At 44.9% G+C, this 12,162-nt stretch overlaps 1 protein-coding gene across 4 annotated transcripts in view; it reads left to right on the forward strand.

Moving 5' to 3' along the window:
* LOC105489798 (peroxisome proliferator activated receptor alpha) overlaps positions 1–12,162 on the forward strand; it is a 100,119-nt gene that overhangs the window by 42,550 nt on the left and 45,407 nt on the right. The window contains exon 3 of one of the 4 annotated variants that reach the window (XM_071080757.1): positions 6,355–6,483. The exons of the other annotated variants lie outside the window; for them this stretch is intronic. The gene's annotated coding sequence lies outside the window, so the exon portion shown is untranslated. The remainder of the gene's footprint in view (positions 1–6,354; positions 6,484–12,162) is intronic. 4 annotated transcript variants of the gene reach the window in all.

Genomic DNA, 12,162 nt, shown 5'->3' on the forward strand with positions numbered 1-12,162 from the left:
GAATGTCTCTTTTGATAGCATACTGTTCCTTTTTCATGAGTGCAGTATGAGTACATGAGTCATGAGTACATGACTCTCATCAGAGCGTGCTAATGTCTCCCATTTCTCGTAACTTTCTAGAGTGAGGACCATTTGAACTTGGAGTGCCCTCATTTTAAAACTCTGTGGTTGACCCTGTTCCCCTCTTTTGTTGCTGCTTTTCACCAGACTTTGAAGAAGCCGAAGTACGTTCAGAACTTGTCTGCTCTGGCAAAAGACGATACTGTTGGCTTAATCTAAAAACTGAACAAGAAAGCTCAAGGAGAGAGGTTTAAAAATATACCATCTCTGGCCAGGCGCGGTGGCTCACATCTGTAATTCCGGCACTTTGGGAGGCTGAGGCGGGTGGATCACCTGAGGTCAGCAGTTCAAGACCAGCCTAACCAACATGGTAAAACCCCGTCTCTACTAAAAATACAAAAATCAGCCAGGTATGGTGGTGGCTGCCTGTAATGCCAGCTACTTGGGAGGCTGAGGCAGGAGAATCACTTGAACCCAGGAGGCAGAGGTTGCAGTAAGCTGAGATCATGCCACTACACTACAGCCTGGGCAACAAAGTGTGTCTCCGTCTCACAAAAAAAAAAAACAAAAAAAAAGTATATCTATCTATCTATCTATCTATCTATCTATCTATCTATCTATCTATCTCCATCTCTTATTCCTGAAACCATAAAACAAAACTAACCTTCAGCATATAGGACTATTGCAGAAGGGATTATCTTTCTACTTGGTTGGTTCCTCTTGGTCTTGAGGAAATTTTGACTTCCTTGAGTTGGTCCCTAGAAGTTAAAGGGAAAGGGCCTTTTCTCTTTCCTTTAAAACCAATGTGGCATATTTGTTGAGAATTTAGATACCACAGGATTGACAGTGTAGACTTACATTCGTAGACCGGATGCCATCGACCAACCTTGAATAATTTGCAGCACGTTGCATCATTTTGTTTTAAGTAATGCGAAGTCCTTGACATGTCCCAGACATTGTCTTGATTACTTGTGAGGTCTCACATAAGTCTAATTTTCCTCTTCCTCTGCGCTTTCTGGTTCAGCTCAATTTATTCAAGGGTGTATTTGTGTAACACACTTGAATAAGGTGTGGTCCTGCCTTTGTAGATGTTATAGTTTAAGAAGACCAGCTGGACAGGGAGAAGAGTGTGATTCAAGGATGAAGGCGTGGGCTGGGGCTGGGAGAGCAAGGAGGGAGGAAGGGGCAGCACCATGTGCCCATTACTCTATAGACATCTCGAACCACCTGGCCATGTAGCCGTCATTAACCTTAGTTTACAGTTATTGAAACTGAGGTTCAGCCGGGTATAGTGGCTCACGCCTGAACCCAGGAGGCGGAGGTTTCAGTGAGCCGAGATCACGCCACTGCACTCCAGGGTAGGCGAGAGAGCAAGACTCTGTCTCAAAAAAAAAAAAAAAAAAAAAAAAAAAAAGAAAGAAAAAAAAAGAAAAAAGAAAAGAAAGAAACTGAGGTTCAAAGAAATGTACAGTGCTTTCCCCCTTATCCAAGGAGGATACATTCCAAGTCCCCACAGTGGATACCTGAAGCCTCAGATAGTATCAAACCCTATATATGCTATGTTTTTCCCTATATATGCATACCTATGATAAAGTTAATCTATAAATTAGGCACAGTAGGAGACTAACAACAATGATAATAAAATAGAACAATTATAACATACACTGTAACAAAAGGGTGTCTTCCTCTCTCTCTCTCAGAATATCTTATTGTACTGTACTGGGGGTAACTAAAACCAAGGAAAGTGAAATCATGGATAAGGGATATCTACTGTATATGCTGGAGTTTTCAAGGTCATAGCACTGCCTTCCCCCGAGGTTGGCCTTGCAGCCTCTCTAGGCACTGCTGCTGCTGCTGCTGCTAAGAACTCCTATGAGGTGAACACTGTGAGCATCATCATTGCTTCTCAGAAGAGAAGACCCGGCTTACAGAGGCCAAGCCTTAGGTACCTTAAACACCTGTTTAAAGCTGAACTCATGGCCAGGTGCAGTGGCTCATGCCTGTAATCCCTTCTCTCCAAGCTCAAAACCTGCCCTCCTTCTCTTTATATTCCGAATTTCGTGGGTACCACCTCCTCTGCCCAGTGACCCAAGCCAGAGCATACATTCATCCTAGACTCTGTCCCAGGTCCCTGGTCCAGGCAGCTGCCAGTTGTCAGGGTCAGCTCTTCATCTCGCAGTCCTCCTGCCTCTTGTGTCAGTCCCCAGGGCTGTCATCATCTCTTATTGGGACAGTTACAACAGCCCCGTAAGGAGTTTTGCTGCTTCTAATCTTGTTCCCTTTGAGTCTGGATTCCTCCTTGCCATCCAGACAATCCTGATGCAAATCTGATCACGTCACACTTCCCCTCAATAGTTTTCCGTGGCTCCTCATTGTTTTAGGATGAAATTGAAACTCCTAAACATGGGGATTAACAGCGCACCATGATTGGCACTGCTGGCCTCTCCTACCTCTGCAGACTCACCTCTTGCCACTTCTCCCTTGAGGTGGATCAAAAATGATCACAAGTTCTTTGAGGCTCTTCCCATCAAGAGGTAGAGTTTGTTTCCCCACCCCTTGGATCTGGGCTTGCCTTGTGACTTGCTTTGACTCAGAGAATGTAACAGAAAGGACACTGCCTAACTTACAAATGAGGTCTACCTTAAGAGACCTTGCAGATTCCACATTCACCGTCTTGGAATGCTGCCACCATCTGAGAAGCCTGAGGTGGCCTCTGTGAGGATGAAAGACTTCATGGTGAGAAGTGCCTAACCAGCAGCCTGGCACCAGCCACCAGGCATATGGCTGAGGCCATCCAGCCATAGCTGAGCCACCAAATGACCACAGCTATGTGAATTATCCCAGGTCAGACCAGCAGAAGAGCCGCCTGGCTGAGCTCAGCCGAATTTGCTGACCCACAGAATTGTGAACAAGTAAAATGGTTGTAGTTATAAGCCATTAAGTTTCAGAGTTTGTTACACAGTAACATGTAACTGATATAACTCTTAGAGCCAGTTGTCCAGCCATTTTCAACCACTTATTCAATGATGTTTGGGGTCATATATGCAGATGTGCTGTTCCCTTTTCCTTGAAATGGTCGTTTCTCTCCTTTCTGTTGGGTTTTCCTATGGAATATCTAGTCAGCCTTTAGGATTCATCTTGGGTGTCCCTTCCTGTATGTAGGCTCCCTGGCCCTCCAGGATTCCCCTAGTAACAGCCCTCATCACGCTGCCTTTGCAACCATTTGCTTATTTGTACCTCTCACCTACTAGTTGGGCAAGTTACTCACCTCTGTCAACCTCTGCATTTTTCTTCTCTATAAATGGGACCAATAATACCTACCCTGCCCTGGCATGGATAGATTAAAGAAAAAAAAATACATGCAGCTGCCATTGAGGGCCTGGCCCAAGTGCGATGTTCAATAATATTATTTCTCCTTGTTTTCTTTCCTGTGCCAGTGCCACACCCCCCTGTCCCCATGCACTGGGGCTTGCATCCCTCAAAGCTAAGATTGCCTGTCTGTGGTCTCCAGTGTTAAGCACAGTCGTTAGCTCAGGTGTGTGCTCATGTGTTGCATGAAGTTCAAGCCTCAACCCTATAAAGTTGGCCTGCCATGTATCTGATATATTTCTGCTAAAACCCATTAGGCCTTCCTTGTTCTGAAATGTCATCGTTAGTTGTGTGTCACTTCAGTTTTGTAACTGGACAGGCCACTGCGTCCGGGCTGCTTCCTCGTCATCTGGCTGCTAAATGTTTCAACCTTACCCGCCTTGCTGTGTGTCCCATCCTGTATCAGGTTAGCGCTCTTGAGTGGTGAATACGAATTTCATTTTAGTTGACTTTTTATTCTTGTGGCAGGCCTCTCGGCTTACTCAAATTTGATTGCAACAGACACAAAATGTGTCCAAACTTGCAGCTTTTCTTCTCTTATTTTGATATCACCATCCACAAAGGTAAGATATTTTAAAACAACTACAAACTTTCTGAAAATTATAATGAAGTGCTGGGTTTTAAATGGAAGTCATGTAGTGTGAACTTCGTGTAAAGTCTGTAGGGAGTTTTCTTGGAAATGACTGGGAATATTCTTTTTGCACCTTTGAAGATAAAGGTGGAGGAGCTCACAGCTCTTGTGCCATGTTGGGCTTGTCACTCTTTTTTATGTGCCAAATTCCTTTGATTACAAAATTTTAAGTTTAATGCTTTAGGAATTGTTGGGCAATATCTAGATGTGTCTAGTTAAATGTAGGTGATATGCAAACTCTTTATGATGCATTTGATTTAAATTCATTAAGATAGAATGTCTTTACCACCGTTATAGTCTGGGCCTTTTCCTTCTGTTTTAAATGTGTTTCCGTAGGCATTTTCTATACTGACTTTGTTAACGTGTTAATCACTGGGCACTGATAATGATTAATCTGTTTCTTTCTTTCTTTTTCTTTTTTTTTTTTTTGAGACAGAGTTTTGCTCTGTCACCAGGCTGGAGTGTAGTGGCACAATCTCAGCTCACTGCAACCTCTGCCTCCCGGGTTCAAGCGATTCTCCTGCCTCAGCCTCCCAAGTAGCTAAGTACTACAGGCACGTGCCACCACACCCAGCTAATTTTTGTATTTTTAATAGAGATGGGGTTTCACCATGTTGGCCAGGATGGTCTCAATCCCTTGACCTTGTGATCCGCCCGCTTGGCCTCCCAAAGTGCTGGGATTACAGGCAGAGCCATGGCACCTGGCCGTGTTAATCTATTTCTGTGAACCGATGCTAGGTGAACGTACAGAGGGCTTTCTAGCTTCTGTGTTTGTTTATTCTGAAATGTTATTTTAAATCTTAGCCCAACAAATTTAGCTAAAAGACTCCTAGATGTTAAATATGATATTCAAAAACTATAAAGACAAGGTGATGACTTAGAATTGGTGGGAAAGAGAAAAATCTGTTGTCTGATAGTCACCTGCCACAGCAACGCTACTCCTTTGAGAAGACTTCCATCCTTTGCCCTGAAAGTGCTCCATGAAGTTGGATCAGACCTCATTTAGCAAAGGAAGATGTAAGTAGATTTCTGTAGTGTGGCATTATTAAGCATATTAAGTGGTTACAATACAGTAAATTAGAGTGAGTAGTACAGAGGCATAAGCAGTCAAAAAAGTGAAAGTCTAATGTTTGTAACTATTGTTCTGGAGGCTTTTGTGTCAAATATAAGTTCCAGGCTGGGTATGATGGCTCACACCAGTAATCCCAAAACTTAGAGGCCAAGCCAGGTGGATCACTTGAGCCCAGGATTTCGAGACCAGGCTGGGCAACATAGCGAAACCTATCTCTACAAAAAATACAAAAATTAGCTGGAGGTGGTGTTAGCGCCTGTAGTCCAAGCCACTTGGGAGCCTGAGGTGAGAGGATCACCTGAGCCTGGGAGATCAAGGCTGCAGTGAGCCATGATCTTGCCATTGCACTCCAGCCTGAGTGACAGAGAGAGACTGTCTCAAAAATAAAAAAGTTATGAGTGTGAAAATTCAAGCTCAATTCCATTTGTTGGTTGTCTTGAGTGTCTGATCACATAGAATATAAAGATGTTTTGATAGTTGGGACAGTATTCAACTACCTGCTATTTAATACGTTATTTCAGAAAATATTTACAAAGGGGGCCGGGCATGGTGGCTCATGCCTGTAATCCCAGCACTTTGGGAGGCTGAGGTGGGCAGATCACCTGAGGTCAGGAGTTCAAAACCAGCCTGGCCAAACATGGCCAAACCACATCTCTACTAAAAATACAAAAAATTAGCCGGACATGGTGGTGTGTGCCTGTAGTCTAGCTACTCAGGAGGCTGAGGCAGGAGAATCACTTGAACCCGGGAGGCGTGAGGTTTCAGTGAGCCGAGATCGTGCCACTGCACTCCAGCCTGGGTGACAGAGTGAGACTGCATCTAAAAAACAACAACAACAACAAAATATTTCCAAAGGACCTTCTGGATCCAAGAACCTCCATGTCCAATAGAGGGGTGCACACGTGGGTGAGACACAGCAGCTGCCCTCCGGGAGCCCACAGCGGAGGGGTCCCTTCAGGCTTCTTTTATTCCAAGCAAGTGGCAAAACTACATTACTCTTAATACGAACCACTTCCTTTTAGCACAGGACACTTCCCAAGCTCTGCAACTGTTGCTCCTGAGGAAGGGAGTAAAACTGATAATCTGTTCCTCCCTATTGTATTCAGAGGGTTTTTTTTTTCCCCTTTTGCTGGCTGTGTTTTCCTGTCCCTATGATGATTATAATTCACTCTGCAAATTGGATCACCTTTCCCATGCAGAATCCCTTTGACTTCTCTTCTAGATATCCATTACATTTTTGTAGTCTTTGGACACACTGTGTGTGCCGCTTTGCCCTCTGGGTGACAAGGCTGTGGCTGCGGAGACAGAGCCGAGGTGAATTCTCACGGACTGTCACCAGGTTACTCCTGGAGTAAGTAATTCCCGAGAGCTCCTTCTGTGCCGATCGTTAGAAATAGATATTGAGGCCAGGTGCGGTGGCTCATGCCTGTAAACCCAGCACTTTGGGAGGCTGAGGCGGGCAGATCATGAAGTCAAGAGATCGAGACCATCCTGGCCAACACGGTGAAACCTTGTCTCTACTAAAAATACAAAAATTGGCCGGGCACGGTGGCTCACGTCTGTAATCCCAGCACTTTGGGAGGCCAAAGCGAGCGGATCATGAGATCAGGAGATTGAGACTATCCTGGCTAACACGGTGAAACCCCATCTCTACTAAAAAATAGAAAAAATTAGCTGGGCATGGTGGTGGACGCCTGTAGTCCCAGCTACTCAGGAGGCTGAGGCAGAAGAATGGTGTGAACTGGAAAGGCAGAGCTTGCAGTGAGCCAAGATCGTGCCACTGCACTCCAGCCTGGGCGACAGAGTGAGACCCCGTCTCAAAAAAAAAAAAATTAGCCGGGTGTGGTGGCACGCGCCAGTAGTCCCAGCTACTCAGGAGGCTGAGGCAGCAGAATCACTTGTACCCATGAAATGGCAACAGAATCACTTGAACCCGAGTGAGCCGAGATCATGCCACTGCACTCCAGCCTGGCAACAGAACGAGACTCCATCTCAAAAGCAAAAAAAGAGAGAAATAGATATTGAACACCTGCTACATAGCAGGGATTGTGCTAGAAGTATGGATGCAAAGATTAGGCAAATACATTCCCTTGCTTCACAAAGCGTACAGTCTAGTAGGAGAGACAGGCATGTAAAAAGTTTCAACAGCACAGATAATCAGGACTACACCAGAATTGGGCCCAAGATGCTGTGGGAATCTAGAGGTGAAAGGGTTTCATGAAAGGGGAGCTTCTTCTCCCATTTATAACTCATTTTAGCCTAATCTTCCAAACAGTCATGCATCTAAGAGCTGGTGATACAGAAAATACCTTGGTGTTAGTTATGAGTTACTGTTAGAATCCTTCCAGTGTTTGCACCTGTCCTGTGCTCAGGTAACATAAAACAGTGATATAATTTGATGTCTACTTCTTCTTGTATTTGTCTATTTTTAAATGTTCTACAATTTTCATATACTCTGTTTCATAGTTCTCAAAGGAATATTTTGATTGATAAATGTTTAGTTAGTAAGACCTAAAAATAGAATCTCAGTAGTTGGAGCTTATGATATATACAAGATGCAGCTCTAACATTTAAATTGGAAGGGAAATATCAAAAAGATATCTGCACTCCTATGTTTGTTGCAACACTGTTTACAATAGCTAAGATTTGGAAGCAACCTAAGTGTCCATCACCAGACAAATAGATAAAGAAAATGTGATATATATACACAATGTGGTACTATTCAGCCGTAAAAACGAATGAGATCCTGTCATTTACAACAATATGGGTGGAACTGGAGATCATTATGTTAAGTGAAATAAGCCAGGCACAGAAAGACAAACTTCACATGTTCTCACTTATTTGTGGGCTCTAAAAATCAAATCGGTCCAGGGGCTGGAAAGGGTGGTGAGGGGTTAGGGGGCAGTGAAGATGGTATGAAAAATAGGTAATAGGTATGAAAAACTAGAAAGAATGAATAAGACCCACTAGGTTTTTGTTGTTGTTGTTGTTGTTTTGAGAGAGAGTCTCACTCTGTCGCCCAGGTTGGAGCACAGTGGCATGATCTCGGTTCACTGCAACCTCCGCCTCCTGGGTTCAAGTGATTCTCCTGCCTCAGCCTCTCGAATAGCTGGGATTATAGGCACGCGCCACCATACCCGGCTAATGTTTGTATTTTTAGTAGAGACCGGGTTTCACCATGTTGACCAGACTGGTCTCGAACTCCTGACCTCAAGTGATCCACCTGCCTTGGCCTCCCAAAGTGTTCAGATTACAGGCATGAGCCACTGTGCCTGGCCACTATTTGATAGCATAATAGGGTGACTATAGTCAATAATAACTTAATTGTATATTTTTAAATAAAGAGTATAATTGGATTGTTTGTAACTGAAAGGATCAATGCCTGAGGGCACGGCTACCCCATTCCCCATGACGTGCTTAGTTCACATTACATGCCTATACTAAAACATCTCATGTACCCCATACATATATACACCTAGTGTATACCACAAATATTTTAAATAGTTTTTAAAATAAAAAATAAATTGTAAGGGAAAGAAAATTATGAATTTAGAAATGTAAAAGGTCTCAGGTAAGGAAGGCATGAGAGGATCAGGCAGAACCTTCCATCATTGCTGGGACGAGAAGAGAAGCCCTACCTTTTCCCAACACCCTATCCACTCCACCTGTCCCTCACCCCTCAGCTTATGTGAGACTCTATCTGTGCTATGAAACTGAAGATCTAATTCAGTGCTGTTTGCATGGTCTTGCCTCCTGGACCAGGGTTTGCAGTTGTTGAGAAAAGAGATGGTTGGTTATGTCTTGATCCCCCGCCCCCGCCTCCCCTTGAGCATTTGGGGCACAGGACACAGGAACTGGCCAGCCTGGTTCACTCTTGTAGATGAGCTGGGCAGTGGCCTGTCATGTGGGTAATAGGAAGGGGTGGGGACTTCCCCGGGATATTCTGCTCCTGATCGGAAGCTCCAGTGGTGTCGGAGGAGCATGCTGGGAGGGTGTGCAGGGTGGGGCAGGTGCCCGTTTGGCCTCTGCTGTCTATCTGGGGAATGCATCCAAAGGCAACTGTTCCTTATCTGCTCTTGTTGGGAGCAAGGAAGGGCCAATTTGTTCAATGATCTGTACAAAGCCAGTCCCTCTGGCCAGAGTTGCTTCACTCTATATAGAGATTGTATCTTGGTTAGCTCTTCATTCCTGGCAAGATCAGTGTTTCTCTAAATTAATCCCAGGTATTGTTTAAAAGCAACTAAAAATGACGAAATTGTGAAACTTTGAAACTCCCTGAATGTAATGACAAGGAAACTAACATTGTTATATTGGTTGATGCTCCTGGCCAGAAGAGAGAATATTAGCAGGGATAAAAGGGATAGGCCACACGCATTTTCCACCCCAGTGCTGAGAACACGATGGGGGAAAAAGGGAGGTGGCCACAGCCCACACAGTCTCTGCCAAGCTACTTTTTTTTTTTTTTTTTTTGAGACAGAGTCTTGCTCTGTCACCCAGGCTGGAGTGCAAAAGTGTGATCTCAGCTCATTGCAACCGCCACCTCCCAGGTTCAAGCGATTCTCCTGCCTCAGCCTCCAGAGTAGCTGGGATTACAGGCACCTGCCACCAAGCGCAGCTAATTTGTTTGTATTTTTAGTAGAGATGGGGTTTCACCATGTTGGCCAGGCTGGTTTTGAACTCCTGACCTTAAGTGATCCGCCCGCCTCAGCCTCCCAAAGTGCTGGGATTACAGGTGCGAGCCACCACTCCTGGCCCCAGTAACTTCCTTCCTTCCTTCCTTCCTTCCTTCCCTCCCTCCCTCCCTTCCTTCCTTCCTTCTCTCTCTCTTTCCTTCCTCCCTTCCTCCCTTCCTTCCTTCTTCTTTCTTCCTTCTTTCCTTCTTTCTTTTCCTTCTTTCTTTTCTTTCCTTCCTTCCTTCCTTCTTTCTTTTCTTTTCTTTTTTCTCTCTCTCTTTCTTTCTTTCTCTTTCTTTCTTTTCTTTCTTTCTTTCTTTCTTTCTTTCTTTCTTTCTTTCTTTCTTTCTTTCTTTCCTTCCTTCCTTCCTTCCTTCCTTCCTTCCTTCCTTCCTTCCTTCCTTCCTTCCTTCCTTCCTTCCTTCCTTCCTTCCTTTCCTTTCTTTCCTTTCTTTCCTTTCTTTCCTTTCTTTCCTTTCTTTTCTTTCTTTCGACAAAGTCTTGTTCTTAACCTAGCCTGGAGTGTGACAGCACGATCTTGGCTCGCTGTAACCTCCGCCTCCTGGGTTCAAGCAATTCTCTTGCCTCAGTCTCCTGAGTAGCTGGGATTACAGGCACCTACCATCACTCCCGGCTAATTTTTGTATTTTTAGTAGAGACGGGGTTTCACAATGTTGGCCAGGCTGGTTTCGAACTCCTGACCTTAAGTGATCTGCCCACCTCAGCCTTCCAAAGTGCTGGGATTACAGGCATGAGCCACCATGCCCAGCCCCAGCTACTTGCTTTCTATTGGAATGAACTTCATGGTTAATAGTCAGTTAGTGACTGCAACTTTTGAACTTTTTGTTCATAGTGAAAAACATTTTAAGTAATGCTTACCCCATTATGTTTCTTGCCATTTGAAAAAAAAATCTCCCTTCAGACAGAATGCAGAATAAAATACGACAGAAAATCTGTACAGATTCACAACCTGATTTAAGTTAATAGGTTATAGAGAAAGAAAGTCTTCTAAACCCTATGAAAGGTTAACAGTTCTCTGTTATTTTTCCCTGTGTGCTATTTGATGATTTCCCTGTGAACTCTGATGATTTATTGCCAGAATTCCAAACATAAGATGTGAATTTCACAAAAATGGATGAAAGGTATCTATTTTTCATTGGTAGAGGAAGCCAAAGCATCCCTTCTTCACCGCACTAAAAGCTGTTGTTTACATTAAGCAAACCTCAGATGTGAACGTATTTTTACGCAAATGCATTTAATGGATTAATATTGTCTTTGGGACAGTATTCTTCACTCCATCTGGAGAGTCTGGCGTTCCGTAATCACCATGTGATGACGGCTGCCCTGACAGTGGCTGGTGGCAGCACATGCCCCCTGAGCCTCTCCGTGATGTGATCTGTGGGCATCATGTGACCATTTTCAGAAGGGAAGATAGTTCTGGAAGCTAAAGGTCACCTAGTCAGCCTCGTTGGGCGATTGATGACTCAGCTGGGTTCAGGGAGGTGGACCCAAGGCAGAGCCTCTACAAGGCAGTGGTGGGCAGGGCGGTTCAGGCAGGTGGCACCTGGGCAAAGGTGCAGACGTGAAATCCTGAAAGCAATTCTCGGTGCTGCTGGGTTTCCAGGAGGTAGAAGAATGGTGACAAGTGCACCATCAGGTAGGGACAGATATGGAAGGGCTGGAACAGTGTGCTCAGGAGACTGAGCTTCAATCTGGAGGTCCCAGGAAGTGGTTTAAGATGTTTCAGCGAGAGCATGATACAGACCAACCTGGGAAGAACCGCTGCTTTGTCACTGTACCCCTATGGAAATGCTGTTCGCTTTGCTAGTTGAAACAGCCCACTATTGTCTGAGACTCACCCAGTTAGATTTATTTGGACTCCACAAAGTATTCTTGACCATACCATCACAGTCGAGGACCCCCTGCATGAGCTGCCTTCATGGCTACAGGGAGAGCACACCCAAGTGGATGTCACACCCAGCACACATGCCACCGGCTTGGCCCTGCTCCCTGCGCCCCATGGGCAGCCTGAGCCACACTGGCTGCCTGTTGTTCCTGGAGTGTGCCAGCATGTTTCAGTCCTGGCTGGAGCCTTTGCACTTGGTGTTCTCTTTGCTGGAACATTCTCCCCCAAGACATTTACACAGCTTGCCTCCTCATTCCCTGAGGTTATCTCCTGCCCCCTAATCAGTGTGAACTTCCCTGGCCTCACCCCGGACACTCCACATGTGCATTCATTTCTTTGTTCACCGTCTGTGTCCCAGTTACAAGGGATGCTCCCTGAGAGCAGGGATCTGGTTTTTGTTTGTTGTTGTTGTCGTCGTCGTTTTGAGGTGGAGTCTCACTCTGTCGCCCAG

Source organism: Macaca nemestrina, chromosome 15, assembly GCF_043159975.1.
Source record: "Macaca nemestrina isolate mMacNem1 chromosome 15, mMacNem.hap1, whole genome shotgun sequence".
Taxonomy (NCBI): domain Eukaryota; kingdom Metazoa; phylum Chordata; class Mammalia; order Primates; family Cercopithecidae; genus Macaca; species Macaca nemestrina.